Source organism: Macrobrachium nipponense, chromosome 18 (genome assembly GCF_015104395.2).
Source record: "Macrobrachium nipponense isolate FS-2020 chromosome 18, ASM1510439v2, whole genome shotgun sequence".
In the NCBI taxonomy this organism is placed as follows: Eukaryota; Metazoa; Arthropoda; class Malacostraca; order Decapoda; family Palaemonidae; genus Macrobrachium; species Macrobrachium nipponense.
In genome coordinates this window covers 42,753,928-42,769,113 of record NC_087211.1, presented here as the reverse complement: position 1 = coordinate 42,769,113, position 15,186 = coordinate 42,753,928, and the positions used below count along the sequence as shown (strand labels likewise).

The window sequence follows — 15,186 nt, the reverse complement described above, 5'->3', positions numbered from 1 at the left end:
AGTCTCTTTCTATCTTAACCCCACTTTCACTGTGGGCATGGAAAAGAGAGGGGTGGGCCTTAGAAGTTGGATATTTTGAATCTACAAAGAGGTTTTTGAATGCCTGATCTGTAAGAATCTGTTTGGATTGAAGACCTAATTTGTCATATGTTACAGTATTTGAATATAAGGGAAGAGTTTTATCACGCTCATGAACACATAATATATACTATATATATATATATAATATATATATATAATATATATATATATATTATATGTATATATATATTATATGAGAGAGAGAGACGAGAGAGAGAGAGAGAGAGAGAGAGAGAGAGAGAACCACCTCAAACGACCTTAGGTTAGGCGGATATCAGCATGAAAATCTTACTATCTAATTACGAAGGTTACTGAGATAAACCTTGGAAATCTCGAGCGAGAGACCAAAATATCGTGGAATTATTTTGTGCTATGCGGACAAAAAACAAATTCCTTCCGTGGAGTATTTTTTTTTTCTTTTTTTCATTCGGTATAACTGTTCATAGCTAGAACATAACAGTGTCGCCTGCTCTTTTTTCTTTTTCCGTATATGAATAGCGATCTTAGTAAGCATAGGAAAAGAATCAGCGGACGGATTAAATTGTAAGAAGTTTGGGATGCTCCAGTTGATATATTTTTTTTTTTTTGCTCTGGTAGCAAAAAAGGAATGTGAATGGAATGTTTATAAGTTTTCTGGTATCCAGATCACTGTTGGAGAGAGAGAGAGAGAGAGAGGAGAGAGAATTTATAACAAGAAAACAAACGGAGAAAAAGATCTAGAATTTTCGCTTCCTACTTATCTCTACGCGGTTTTATTGCACTAATCTTTCTATTGAAAGTTATAAAAACCATTAAAATATTTATAGTTTAGTTTTCTTACATGGATATTGTTTTGCAATTTTATTTCAGTAGAGAAATATATTTTTATGAGTTATTAGATTAAGGGTAATTTTGTTTACTTCTGATGTTAGTTGTTTTCCGTATTAACCAAATTCTCCAACGTAGATTTTTTTGTTATCAGAAAGGTACTTTGTGGGTATGTTTATTTTCACACCTTTTTTTTTTTTTTCTCCAAGATGTTATTAGATGACTACTTTTCTGGAAAGAGGTATTGGACCACAGTATTATTTTTTATTTGGCCATTTTGAGTGAGATACATGCATCGATAACGACTTTCTTTTTTTTATATGCGTTTCTCTTTTCTCATTTCCTTCAGGACTTCCGTAGGATGTACAGCCAGCCAATGCAATCTGCATTCCGCCTGCCACAGTCGTGTGTAGCTTCTGCCGTTACTTGTTGCACCAAGGACTTTTTCTTCTTACTTCTGAGATCCGTAAGTAACAGTTTTCCGCTATTCTTTTCTTGAGTTGCGTCATTCCCTGGAACCAGAGTAACATCGCGCGATGGTTACCCAAGTAACAGCATGCAGAGGTTGATGTCTGAATGTCCCAGGTCCTGGAATGTTCACGAATTGTGGTAATTGTGTCGATTTTGTTATCGCAATGTCCTGGAACGTTCATCAAGAATTGTACTTGTCGTTTCTGGATATTCTTCATCCCAGAACGTTTCCGGATCGCATTGGTCATATACCTCGTTCACTACAGATCTTATGCAATAACCCAAGTACCCATTGTATTCCTCAGTCTTGAGTACTGTTATAGAGCTCGGAAAATGTTCAGTGTTAAATTACCTCGATTTGAAAACATTTTTATGATGGTAAAGGGAAACGTAACGAAATTATGACAGCGCGCACACACACACACACACACACACACACACACACACACACACACACATATATATATATATATATATATATATATATTATATATATATTATATATATCGGGAATTGCATTCAGATATAATGGAATAAATTCAAGCACTTCTTTGACAGCCAATAGCAGTCCAGTAAAAATAAATAAATAAATGAATAAATAAAACATATATAATAAACCAACCAAGGAAGTGTCTGAGGCAAGACTTTCTATTTCGACATTCTTAACCTCAATTCACATAACCAAGGATGCTCTTCTACCTTGCCATACAAAGGACGCCATGACTTAACGTTTGGTGAGGTAAGTAACGTAGTTTATATGTTTAGTTTATAGTTTAGATGTGCGTCAGTATATGTATATGTATGTATGTATATATATATATATATATATATATATATATATATATATATATATGATGTATATGTATGTATGTATACTTTGTGTCGATATATTTTATTGCTCCTTAATGCTCGTAAGTACTACACTCGATTCATATACATCATACACCTGCGTTATGTGACGGGCCCTCTATTTCTATACATAAATCTATTTCTCGTATTTACCTGGCTAACTGATGTTCGTTCCTTAGGTTCGATTCTTCTTTGTGTCGATCGTCTAGAAATAGCGGAATTTGGTCTGGCGCTTTCTTGTCGCTGACGCATCCGGATTTATGTTATTGAAGGACAAAGCGACAAAAAATCCTATATGTTTTCTTTCTTGTCTCAAGATATCGAATTCCAAACAGAAAAAAATAATTACGGTTAAGCCTTATAAGCTACGTTTCAGGGTTGCCACAGAATTGCTTTGTTATTTTCATCGGATAACCACAGGGCGGTTGAGGAGAGAGAGAGAGAGAGAGAGAGAGAGAGAGAGAGAGAGAGAGAGAGAGAGAGAGAGAGAGAGAGAGACCTCCCTAAAAAAGGAAAAAAAATGCAAAACGAAGACAACAAAAAATAAAAACATATAGGGTGAATACTCTGCAGTTGTCAGTTAGTGCAATTGCGTCACTTGTAATTCTCCCATCTTTTTAACTGCTGCAAATTATACGGCGCTCTTTCACGCGGATCCCGATTTGGGACAAGGCGAAACCTGGAAGGATTTATAAAAGCAGGCCCGAAAGATGAAGTAATCAGCGATTAAATTGATAATGACGGTGATATTTCACGGCAGAATGCCCTAATGGCAACCGAGTCTGGAGAACGACATTGGAAGGTCGACGAGGCAGCAACAGGCAGTGTTGCCAGCCGAAGAATAATCACCCCTTCCCCCCATGCTAACTCTCTCTCTCTCTCTCTCTCTCTCTGATTTGTATGTTTCAGCTTTTCTGTACGCAGGAAATTAACTTTTTTCCTCTCAATCACTCTTATTTGTAATCTTTAGCTTCTCTGTGCACGAGAAAGAATCCTCACTTCTATTAAAGTTTTTCATGTGTGTTGGGTGTACGGTATTTATATACTTATTTTAGATTTCCTCTTCCCCACCCGCACTCTTCGTGCGTGTTGCTGCAAAGCGCATGTTTTGAGATAATAATAATAATACTAATAATAATAATAATAAAGAATAAGCAAATTGCTGGGTACACCAGCAATCTCTAATACAGTCTTTTGAAAATGCATTCGCTTGATAACATTCGTCGACAGACTTCGAACTTTATTGGTTTTTCTCTTAATGTCTTCTTCCCCAGAAAAGCGAGATTAATTGTTTTTTCCCTCTTCGTGTGGTGAGAAATTATAGCAATTCCTAATTTAGTGTTTATAATCCCCAAGCAGAATTCGCTCAGTTATCAAATACGTACGTTTTGTGGGTACAATACTATGCAGCCCTATTTTTAAAATTTGTTTATTTGCTGTTATATTTGTTATTATATATATATATATACACATATATATGTTGGTGTGTATGTGTGTTTACATACATATACATACAGTTGGTCATTATTTATTTCTAGTTATCTTTATACATTCATACTCTCATCCCTTTATTTGCATTTTTGTCCACGTGGTATCTTATTAACTCGTAACACAAGACTGTTAGGAATAATAATAATAACGTACGTTATTTGCTTATCCTTAGATATTCATGGAAGAAATTACCAGTTTTTTTAAGTGATACTTCTCAGAAACATGTATGCATTTATTAGTTCTAGGTGCTGTTATGTTTAGTAATTGCCAGTTGCAACATTTGTTGTCTATAAATTTCTTTATTACATTATCAATTCTAACAACATTTACCTATTGCGAATTACCTACGGAATTATGAGAAAATATGTGCGCATGTATTACGTTGGTGGATTATATAAATTATACACACACACACACACACACACACACATATATATATATATATATATATATATATATATATATATATATATATATATATATATATGTGTGTGTGTGTGTGTGCGTGTGTGTGTGGATGTATTTATAATGTTTATTACTTGTTTTATTTGCGTGACATCTGTATATAGTAAAGGAAAATAATAATTAGCGACTGGATAAGCAATGCTTGAAGTTATAAACGACAAAATACTCGAAGCAAAGAAAGTAAAAATGAGGAAAGATTAGGAAATGTGACGACTGCCGCATATTAAACGTGAAATGTCTCGGTAAAATGTGCGGAAATACATCCGGGAACTATCCCTGAAGAAAAAAGATAGGCCACAAAAACTTATTTTAGAAAGAAACAACTGTCAAGGGCAATGTTTAAGAGAGGAAACACGGAAACTATATTGGCAGAAGAATTTGTCAAAGGGGAAAATTTTGAAAGAAAACTGTTCGAAAGGAAATCGAATTTATTGACAGTTGTTAAAAAATTAAAAACAGCAATAAATGAATACTATGATCGGAAAATATTGTGTAATATTTTGCAAACAGAAATATTTAAAAAAGAAAACTTTTCCTACCAAAAATACAATGGGACAATATTTCATTGGAATAACGGGAAAATTCTGAGAAAAATGCTCAGAAATAAGAAAACTGTGGAATAAAAAAAAAAAAACTATGGACAACTGCAGGGCAGTCAAGAAATGAAATATATGATAAGACAGAATTCGGGACAACTCTGCTAAAAAAAAAGGAAAATATAATTAAGAAGCTTTCCAGTAGAAAAATAATTATGGTTACATCCCAAACAAATGAGCAACAGAAAAACAAAATTCGTTACCTGATTGAAAAATAGCCAAGGAAAATCTACTTAGAAATAAGGAAAAGAGCAAGAAATACCGGGTGTCCAGAAAGTCCCAGCACCATTACAAGTATTTATTGCTCAGAATGGTACTGGGACTTATGGACACCCTATATGATTAGTAGCAAAATAGTCAAGGGCAGTATTCGTGCGAAAAGAAAGAGGAAATGAAAAATAAGAAAACGTCTCGCCCCTTAAAGACGTGATTGTGTTAAGGTGAGCAGTGTAAAGAGGATCCATTATATCTTAAGGTCAACTGTCATCCAGGCACTAACGACTCTGACTGGCAAAATTATTCCGTGCCACCACCCACCTCTTGTGCGCCTTACGGCCCATTTTCGTTGCTTTGTAATGCGACATCTTCCAGTTTCTTCGACGTCCAAGTCTGCAAATGACATCATACCTGCTCAGAACGGCAGATACGTTAGTGACTGAGAACAAGGAGATCCAGCGGTTCATTACAGCGAGGTCGAACCTCCGTCTTTTCCCGGCCAGAAGGGCCTTCCACTTGGCCATTAGAACCTGCTCGAGTAACGACGACCTTAGGAGCATCTCCTCCAGCCTTAGTCGCTAGTACAAGTCATTTGTCAATTGGCATGTTCGCGTACTTATCATATGAGGATCATTTGGTTAATTGTTTCACTTGTAGGAGTAATTTGTTTTCATTACTGTTATCACAGAAGGTGAATCTGTGATGGCGAAGTGATGGTTTCCACCTGTCATCAGGTGTGTTGTCTCGTATTCATTTATCCTCTTTCCCCTTTCGCGTTTCTCTCCTTGTTATGCTCATTCATTAACGAAGAATTTTCGAGACATGGCCTTTCTCGAAAGATGAGTTTGGTGTTGGACAAATAAGTGCACCCGAAGATCTTAGCATCTTCAAAGCTCTTGAGATGGACCTGTTTTCTTTGGCGTTAATTACCGTAGGGGGGCTATTGCCGGCTGTGCACCTCGCGGTGTACTGTACGCATTACTTATGGTATTTTTGTAGCGTCCCTTCGGCCCTGTAGCTACTACCCTCTTCCATTCCTAAGAATAGTTCAACTGCGAGGTTTTCCTCCTGTTACACCTTTAAAACCTCTTGTACTCTCAGTTTCCCTTTAGCACTGAATGACCTCATAGATCCTGGCGTTGGCCTTTGGCCTAAAACTTATATTCCATTCCATTTGGGGTTAATTTTGCTCGAATGCTGTAGTTGAGTGGCATCGCAGCATCAGATCGACAACATCAACAACAAATGAACAAGCGTAGCGACAATAAAAAGCTGAAGAGCGGAGTCTATGTTCGTTACTGTTAGGGGTGTTATAGTTATATTTCTGAATAGGTTAGAATCTCTGTCTCTGACTCTCTCTCGGAATCATGTGAGACACACTTACATATATATATATATGTATGTATGTATATATATATATATATGATATATATATATATATATAATATATTATATATATATATATATATATATTTGTGTATATATGTAGGGGAACTGCTACAAATTTAAGGTAGCAAAATCGGCCCAAGGGGGGTGGGGGGCGGCGACTGGAATTGGTGTTGACAATGAGATATAATTATGTAATTAGTTTGCTTTGCACAAGGATTGTTAGCTATCCTCTTATCTTGAAGGTTTTTATTGTTTGGGAAAATGAATTGACGTGTCCTTATATGTATTTATTCTTGGTAGGGAAACTTATAACTTCTTTTCCACCTTTTGTATTGGTGCTTGGACTGAGACAAATTATTCTGAAGAGGCGCTTTTCTTTCTTTGCAAGTCTATTTGGCAATAGGGAAATTTTACATTCTAATTGGCACTAGGGGGATTTTACTTGAGTTCCACATTGTCACTGGGGCCCAATCAACACTTCACACTGTCTATTTGCTTTAATTGACTCTTTCACACCCACACTTCACACTTAATCCTCCTTCTCACTTTTTTCCCCCACTCTCTACTTTCTTCTCTGCTCTCTTGCCTCTGTCGAGCCTTCTTATTTCGGATTCATCTCCTTGGCACCGCCCTTGGGTTCTTGATTTTGACTCTGGGTGAGGCATCTTCTGAAAGAACTCTTATGTCCGAGTGGCTATTGCCCTTTCTTCAAAACGCCTTCCTGTCGTCTTTCCTGTAGTAATTGGTAAGCTTCTCATTTGGAAACGCCTCCTTGTCCATGCCCAGGCTCTTGAGGGTATGTCTTCGGGCATTCTTGTAGGATATTCGTGGAGACCTACTATAGGACGTCCTTAAAAGTCTGGCACTGCTGATTTGATTGGTTAAAACCATAGGCCTATCCTTGGAAAGGGTGGAGTTAAATTTTTACACGTTCCCCCTTTTGAACAAAGAAGCATCGAGTTTTCCTTAGTAATACTAAGCAGAGGGCCCTCGAGATGGTCTAACCCAAATTAATTATCGGCGCTCGAAGATGTCAGAAAAGCCGTAGCATCGATTAATTTTCTGTAGTGGAGATGACTTAGGTCTTCGGGAGATATAAGCAATATTCCGAGGTTTCAAATCTCCTGGGCACCTGGGTGTCAAGCTTGAGTGAGAAAGATTTCTTCTTGCACTTCGGGTACGTCGTTATCCATAAAATCATTATTTCGTTCTTCTTTTCCTATCCCCCCCCTTTTTTTTATACGTTCCTTTTCTAAGTCTTTATATGCTAACGCATTCTGATAAGATTCCCTTGACCCTATAACATATATATATTTTATATGTATATATACACATACATATAGAGAGAGAGAGAGAGAGGATTCCCCTTCTTAACAGCATTTTTAAAAGGGCAAAGAGGAGGGAGGGAAGAGGAGAAAGGTAGCTGAATGTACATAATTTCTTGTGAGCAAAATCATTTCTCGTTGCTGATAGATTTTGTAAACTTCTGTCGTCATTCATACTTTTCAATGGCATACTTGCTATTCGTTTGGTTTGGGTGTAAATTTGACAAAAAATGTATCTGTGATGATTGAAAAACCTAAATGACTAAATTCACTTTTGATGTCATTTCAGACTAACTTATTCAGTGTAGTGAAGAGACGTGTTGAATTTCCGCACTGACCTCTTAACAAACGCATTTATTCATATCTTCCTCATCTTCAAGTGCTTAGTCTTTTGTTGAACGCCTGGGTCTTTGTCTATTTGGCTTTGCTCGAAAAGAAAATGGAATATTCCGCAAAGTCTACAGATCGACTCCCTCCGGGTTTTTCAGACACTGGATTTTTCATCGTCGAATTTTCCATCTGTTTTACGTCGCAAGATTTGTGAAAATGTTTTTGTTCTTCAGACTCCCGTCTTTTAATTTGTTATTCCTTCCGGGGGGAGCTTTATTATTCTTTATTTCCTCTCCTTTCTCATTTTCATCTTTTAGGTAAGATGGCTCTAGGCAGTCGGCAAAGCGATAACACGCTCTTAAGTTTAATTCATTTTTATTCATTTCCCTTTTTTCAATTTTTTTTTTATTCAGACGTTTCCGATTCATTTTTCAAATCTTTTTTTGTGTTTTAACAGAAATCCTTTTTCATGCTGCATATTCTGTAATACTGTCTTATTTAGCTTGTAAGTCAGAGCAAGTTTTTATTGTTTAATTAAAATTAATTTCGTGTTTGTATTACCGAGATATTGTCAGGTGATTTTGAACGAATGTTTTTTCTATTTTGTTGAAGTCCTGAGTTTTGAACTTAGGGAACGCGAGCCATCAGAAGTTCGGAGTAGTGATGATGAAAGTTTCTTGAAATCTGTTTGCTGAGAGAGAGAGAGAGAGAGAGAGAGAGAGAGAGAGAATATTGATGATGTTAATTAACTGCATAATGAAGCCATTGCAGTTGGTAATATCCACTGTGGTGGCCCCTTAAATTAACCTTCATATATAACTATTCTAATTTAGAGTTAAGGTCAATATAGCACAGGTCAGTGGTCATATAAGCTTATTATACTATATATATATATATATATATATATATTATATAATATATATATATAATATATATATATATATATATATTTATATATATTTGTGTATATATATATATATCTATTTTATATTTATTTATATTATATATATATATATTATATATAGATATATATATATTGTGACGAGACGAAGTGCCAAGTATCTGGTTACTACGCTTACCATTCATTTATTGTTACCTCACAAAAGCAGACACCTGAACCCTCATCACAGGTACTAATCGACTGAATACTCTAAAGGCAACAGTGATCCCTTAACAACTTACCAGTATTGCAGAAAATCAGACTAATTTCATCAAAACAGGTGTGGGGTAATCTTGTAAGTAATTAAATTATTCAAAGTGCATCACTCCATCAACAACTTTAAAAGTCTAAGTATTTCCCTGATTTCAAAAGTCTTAGTACTTCCCTGGTTCTAAGTCACTTCAAGTAAATTGAAGGAAAACAGATCAATTACCACTCTATGTTTCTACCTAACATCAATATAATCAAATGCAAATATACTGGTTAGAAATGAAAACACTTATAAAAATTTTAAATACAAAAATTTATTATTAAACTCAAAATTTTTAAGTGAAATTTACAATATCAGGGAAAATTACTGTTACTTGAAAACAAAGTAAAGTTTAATTAATTCTTGAATCAATTAAGTAAAATTAAATCAAAATTAATTTATCACAAAATTCAAGAAAATTAATTCAATCAGAATTCAAAAGTGTTAGGCAATAATTGAAATTTGGAAATTAATTCACAAGTGCTAAACAACATTAAAACTTGAAAAGAATTCTAAGTAAATGCAAATTAATTCACAAGTGTTAAATTTAATTAAATGTGCAGCGATTAATTAATGAAAATAACTAAATAAATTGTGAAAGCAAATGAAAATACAGAAAAATGTGGACAATACCAAAATTTCAAAAGTATTAATCACACAGAATATAAAATAAAAAGACACACTTCAATAAGAAAATGAATAAATGCACAAAAAATAAACAAACACAAAACACAAAAATTTGCAATGTGTAAAAGTGTAAATTTCACTCAAACCATTGTAACTATTAGTTTTTACCAAACCTTCGTAACCATATGTTATTAGTTGCAACTAATAAAAATATGACACACTTTACCTTGGTATACCAACTTCTTTCTTAAAAAAAATTCACCAATTCACAGAAATAGGCGCCGTTACACAATACACACTTGTAAAAATATTTGTTCAGATTCCACAAAAACACTAAATACTACTAAATCAACTCTAAGAAATTTACAAATTACGAGTGACCATTCAATAAGTACGAAATCGTTACATTACATTAAAATCAAAAGTGCTATGAGAGAGAGAGAGAGGAGAGAGAGAGAGAGAGAGAGAGAGAGAGAGAGAGAGAGAGATCTGAACGCCTTGCGGTTCCAAGATGTAATGAAATTCTCCTCCCTTACGGAAGCTGGACTGGAGATGACACAAAATGTTTTGGGCAACAATTCTTTCACTTACAAAATGTGTAATCTGCACGTGGCTTTGACAAAGACATACGCATATGAGACCAGTCTGTTAAAAAAGACACGTACTTGACTCGATCGACCAAAGCAGAAGTCCCTTATCATACGTGATGACAGAATCCCAAAACACAATGAAGACTCGAGCTCTCTTATCAAACGTGTTGACAGATTTTGAAAAACAAACGGAGATCTCTGAGTTCCTTTAATCTCGAGGAGATGAAAAGTTACAGAAACAATTCTAACTTTGAATGGACAAAGATATTGTCTCTCTTTCTACATTCTATGTTATATATTCTTTTACAATATGTAATGCAGAAATCTGAACACGCATTTTAAAACATCCTAACTCTAAGCTAGCTAGGAATCTGAAAAAATGTTGCCAAAATCTTATACACAATATTTTATACAGTCAAAGAGGGGATATATGCATTTTGAAAGTAGCAATATATAATTTATATATATATATATATATATATATATATATATATATATATATATATATATATATATGTTATGTGTGTGTGTGTGTGTGTCATGTAATATATATACATTACATTATATAATATATATATATATATACTTTATATATATATATCTGTGTGTGTGTGTGTGAGTGAGTGTTTGTGTGTATATATATTTATATATATATATATATCATATATTATATATATATATATATATATATATATTAGTGTATGTGTGCGCGCGCGTGTGCATTATCTCTTTTCTGCTCGTTCTTCCAGATGGGTCTAACCTTTTAAGTTCACATGAAGTCTGTAATTTGCAGAGGTCTTTCATTACATCTGCTCTCCCTAGACTTATGATCAGTCTCGTGACACTTGCCAGATTGAATTCTGCAAAAAATGTGATGTCAAGGATAATTAGAAACTTCTGAATCGTCCTCTGGTGTTGAGAGGTCAGAAAGGATAGTCTTATATGTTAGAAGAAACGGTCTGTTATATATATATATATATATATATATATATATATATATATATATATATATATATATATATATATATATATATATATATATGTGTGTGTGTGTATATATATATATATATATATATATATATATATATATGAATAATTATCACATCGAACCGTGATCCATTTATATATCAATTCAACGCTACAAATGTCCTTTAATATCTAAAGGGTTCACTTTACCTCACAAATGAGATAATATATTAAATTTCATATATTGACCTACCGAAGGGGAATTTTTTTTTTTTTTTTTTTTTTTTTTTTTTTTTAATTGATAATAATTTCGTCCCCCCATGGGATCGAACCACCTCCCAAGCCAATGACAAGGGGTGGGGGGACTAAATCAGGACAGTCTAGTGACGCTATCCAATCAGCCAACATGAGACCGCTATAAGTTCATATCGATTCTGACCTTACAAATCACCCCTTTCGATCTGGGAGGCTTTCGTATTAGAATCGGTTAAACCCCTCTACCATTGCCAAATTCGAGCGTTTTAACAGCCGTACCTTTTTGTTATGAATTAATTAATCAACCCCCCATCGCCCCGTGATCCATTTTATAATTCAGTTCAAGCTACAAATGTTCCTTTAATATCTAAAATTCACTTTTTAACCTCCCAAATGAGGTATATTTTCATATATGTACCGAAGGGGAATTTTTTTTTTTTTAATTGATAATAATTTCGTCCCCCCATGGGATGAACCACCGTCCAAGTGGACGGGGACGAAATCAGGACAGTCTAGTGACGCTATTCCAATCACCAACCAAGAACGCTAATAAGTTCTATCGATTCGGACCGTACAAACCACCCTCCGATCTGGAGCTTTCGTAATTAAATCGATATGAAACCCCGTCTACCATGTTGGCCAATTCGAGCGTTTGACAGGCACGTAGCCTTTTGTTATGAATAATTATCACATCGAACCGTGATCCATTTATATATCAATTCAAGCTACAAAAGTGTCCTTTATATCTAAATTCACTTTACCTCCCAAATGATATATTTTCATATATGTACCGAAGGGGAATATTGATAATAATTTCGTCCCCCCTCCCCCATGGGATCGAACCACCGTCCAGTGGACGAGCGAAATCAGGACAGTCTAGTGACGCTATCCAATCAGCCAACAGACGCTATAAGTTCATATCGATTCTGACCGTACAAATACCCTCGATCTGGGAGCTTTCGTAATTAGAATCGATATGAAACCCCGTCTACCATGTTGGCCAATTCGAGCGTTTGACAGCACGTAGCCTTTTGTTATGATAATTTATCACATCGAACTGTGATCCATTTTATATATCAATTCAAAAAAGCTACAAATGTCCTTTAATATCTAAATTCACTTTACCATCCCAAATGATCCATATTTTTCATATATGTACCGAGGGGGGAATTTTTTTGTAATTTTTTTTTATGACGGGACAAATTTTCGTCCCCCCATGGGATCGAACCACCTCCAGTGGACGGGGACGAAATCAGGACAGTCTAGTGACGTATATCCAAATCAGCAACAGAGACGCTATAATTTATTTCATATCGATTCTGACCTTTACAAATCAGCTCGAATCTGGGGAGCTTTCCCAGTAATTAGGAAGCGAATATGAAATAACGTCTACCATGTGGCCAATTCGACTTGTTGTGACAGCACGTTAGCCTTTTTTGTTTATGAATAAATTATCACTCGAAACCGTGATCCATTTATATATCAATTCAAGCTACAAATGTCCTTTATGTTATCTAAATTTAATTTCACTGACCTCCCAAATGATTATATTTTCATATATGATACTAAACGGGGATAATTGATAATTAATTTCGTCCCCCCAATGGATCGTCCCCCCCCATGGGTCGAACCAAATCCCCAGTGGACGGGACGAAATCAGGACAGTCTAGTGACGCTATCCAATCAGCCAACAGAGACGCTATAAGTTTCATATCGATTCTGACTTACAATCACCCTCGATCTTGGGGAGCTTTCGTAATTATAAGAATCGATATAAACCCCGTCTACCATGTTGGGCCATTCGAGCGTTTGACAGCACGTAGCCTTTTGTTATGAATAATTATGCACATCGAACCGTGATCCATTTATATATCAATTCAAGCTACAAATGTCCTTTAATATCTAAATTCATTTACCTTTCCCAAATGATATATTTTCATATATGTACCGAAGGGGAATTTTTTTTTTTTTTTTTTTTTTTTTTAATTGATAATAAATTTCGTCCCCCCATGGGATCGAACCACCGTCCAAGTGGACGGGAGGGAAACGAAATCAGGACAGTCTAGTGACGCTATCCAATCAGCCAACGAGAGACGCTATAAGTTCATATCGATTCTGACCTTACAATCACCCTCGATCTGGGAGCTTTCGTAATTAGAATCGATATGAAACCCCGTCTACCATGTTGGCCAATTCGAGCGTTTGACAGCACGTAAGCCTTTTGTTTATGATAATTATCACATCGAACCGTGATCCATTTATATATCAATCTCAAGCTACAATGTTCCTTTAATATCTAACATTCCACTTTACCTTTCCCACCCCAAATGCTATATTTTCATATATGTACCGAATGGGAATTTTTTTTTTTTTTTTTTAATTGATAATAATTTCGTCCCCCCATGGGATCGAACCACCGTCCAAGTGGACGGGGACGAAATCAGGACAGTCTAGTGACGCTCTCCAATCGGCCTTTTCGGTACATATATGAAAAATATATCATTTGGAGGTAAAGTGAATTTAGATATTAAAAGGACATTTGTAGCTTGAATTGATATATAAATGGATCCACCGGTTTTCGATGTGATAATTATTCATAACAAAAGGCTACGTGCTGTCAAACGCTCGAATTGGGCCACATGGTAGACGGGGGTTTCAATATCGATTCTCCAATTACGAAAGCTCCCCAAGATCGAGGGTGATTTGTAAGTCATAATCGATATGAACTTATAGCGTCTCTGTTGGCTGATTGGATAGCGTCACTAGACTGTCCTGATTTCGTCCCCGTCCACTTGGACGGTGGTTCGATCCCTGGGGGGACGAAATTATTATCAATTAAAAAAAATTCCCCTTCGGTACATATATGAAAATATATCATTTGGGAGGTAAAGTGAATTTAGATATTAAAGGACATTTTGTATCTTGATTGATATATAAATGGATCACGGTTCGATGTGATAATTATTCATACAAAGGCTACGTGCTGTCCAACGCTTCGAATTGGCCAACATGGTAAGACGGGGTTTTCATATCGATTCTAATTACGAAAGCTCCCAGATCGAGGGTGATTTGTAAGGTCAGAATCGATATGACTTATAGCGTCTCTGTTGGCTGATTGGATAGCGTCACTAGACTGTCCTGATTTCGTCCCCGTCCACTTGGACGGTGGTTCGATCCCATGGGGGACGAAATTATTACAATTAAAAAAAAATTCCCCTTCGTACATATATGAAAATATATCTTTGGGAGGTAAGTGAATTTAGATATTAAGGACATTTGTAGCTTGAATTGTATATAATGGATCACGGTTTCGATGTGATAAATTCATAACAAAAGGCTACGTGCTGTCAAACGCTCGAATTGGCCAACATGGTAAGACGGGGTTTCATATCGATTCTAATTACGAAAGCTCCCAGATCGAGGGTGATTGTAAGGTCAGAATCGTATGAACTTATAGCGTCTCTGTTTGGCTGATTGGATAGCGTCACTAGACTGTCCTGATTTCGTCCCCGTCCACTTGGAACGGTGGTTCGATCCC

At 35.5% G+C, this 15,186-nt stretch overlaps 1 long non-coding RNA gene across 2 annotated transcripts in view; it reads left to right on the top strand.

Annotated features, from left to right (window-relative positions):
• Positions 1-15,186, top strand: part of LOC135197003 (uncharacterized) — a 900,249-nt gene that overhangs the window by 612,155 nt on the left and 272,908 nt on the right. For both annotated transcript variants that reach the window (XR_010310528.1, XR_010310527.1), the window contains one exon: positions 1,238-1,354. This is a non-coding gene — a long non-coding RNA (uncharacterized LOC135197003). The remainder of the gene's footprint in view (positions 1-1,237; positions 1,355-15,186) is intronic.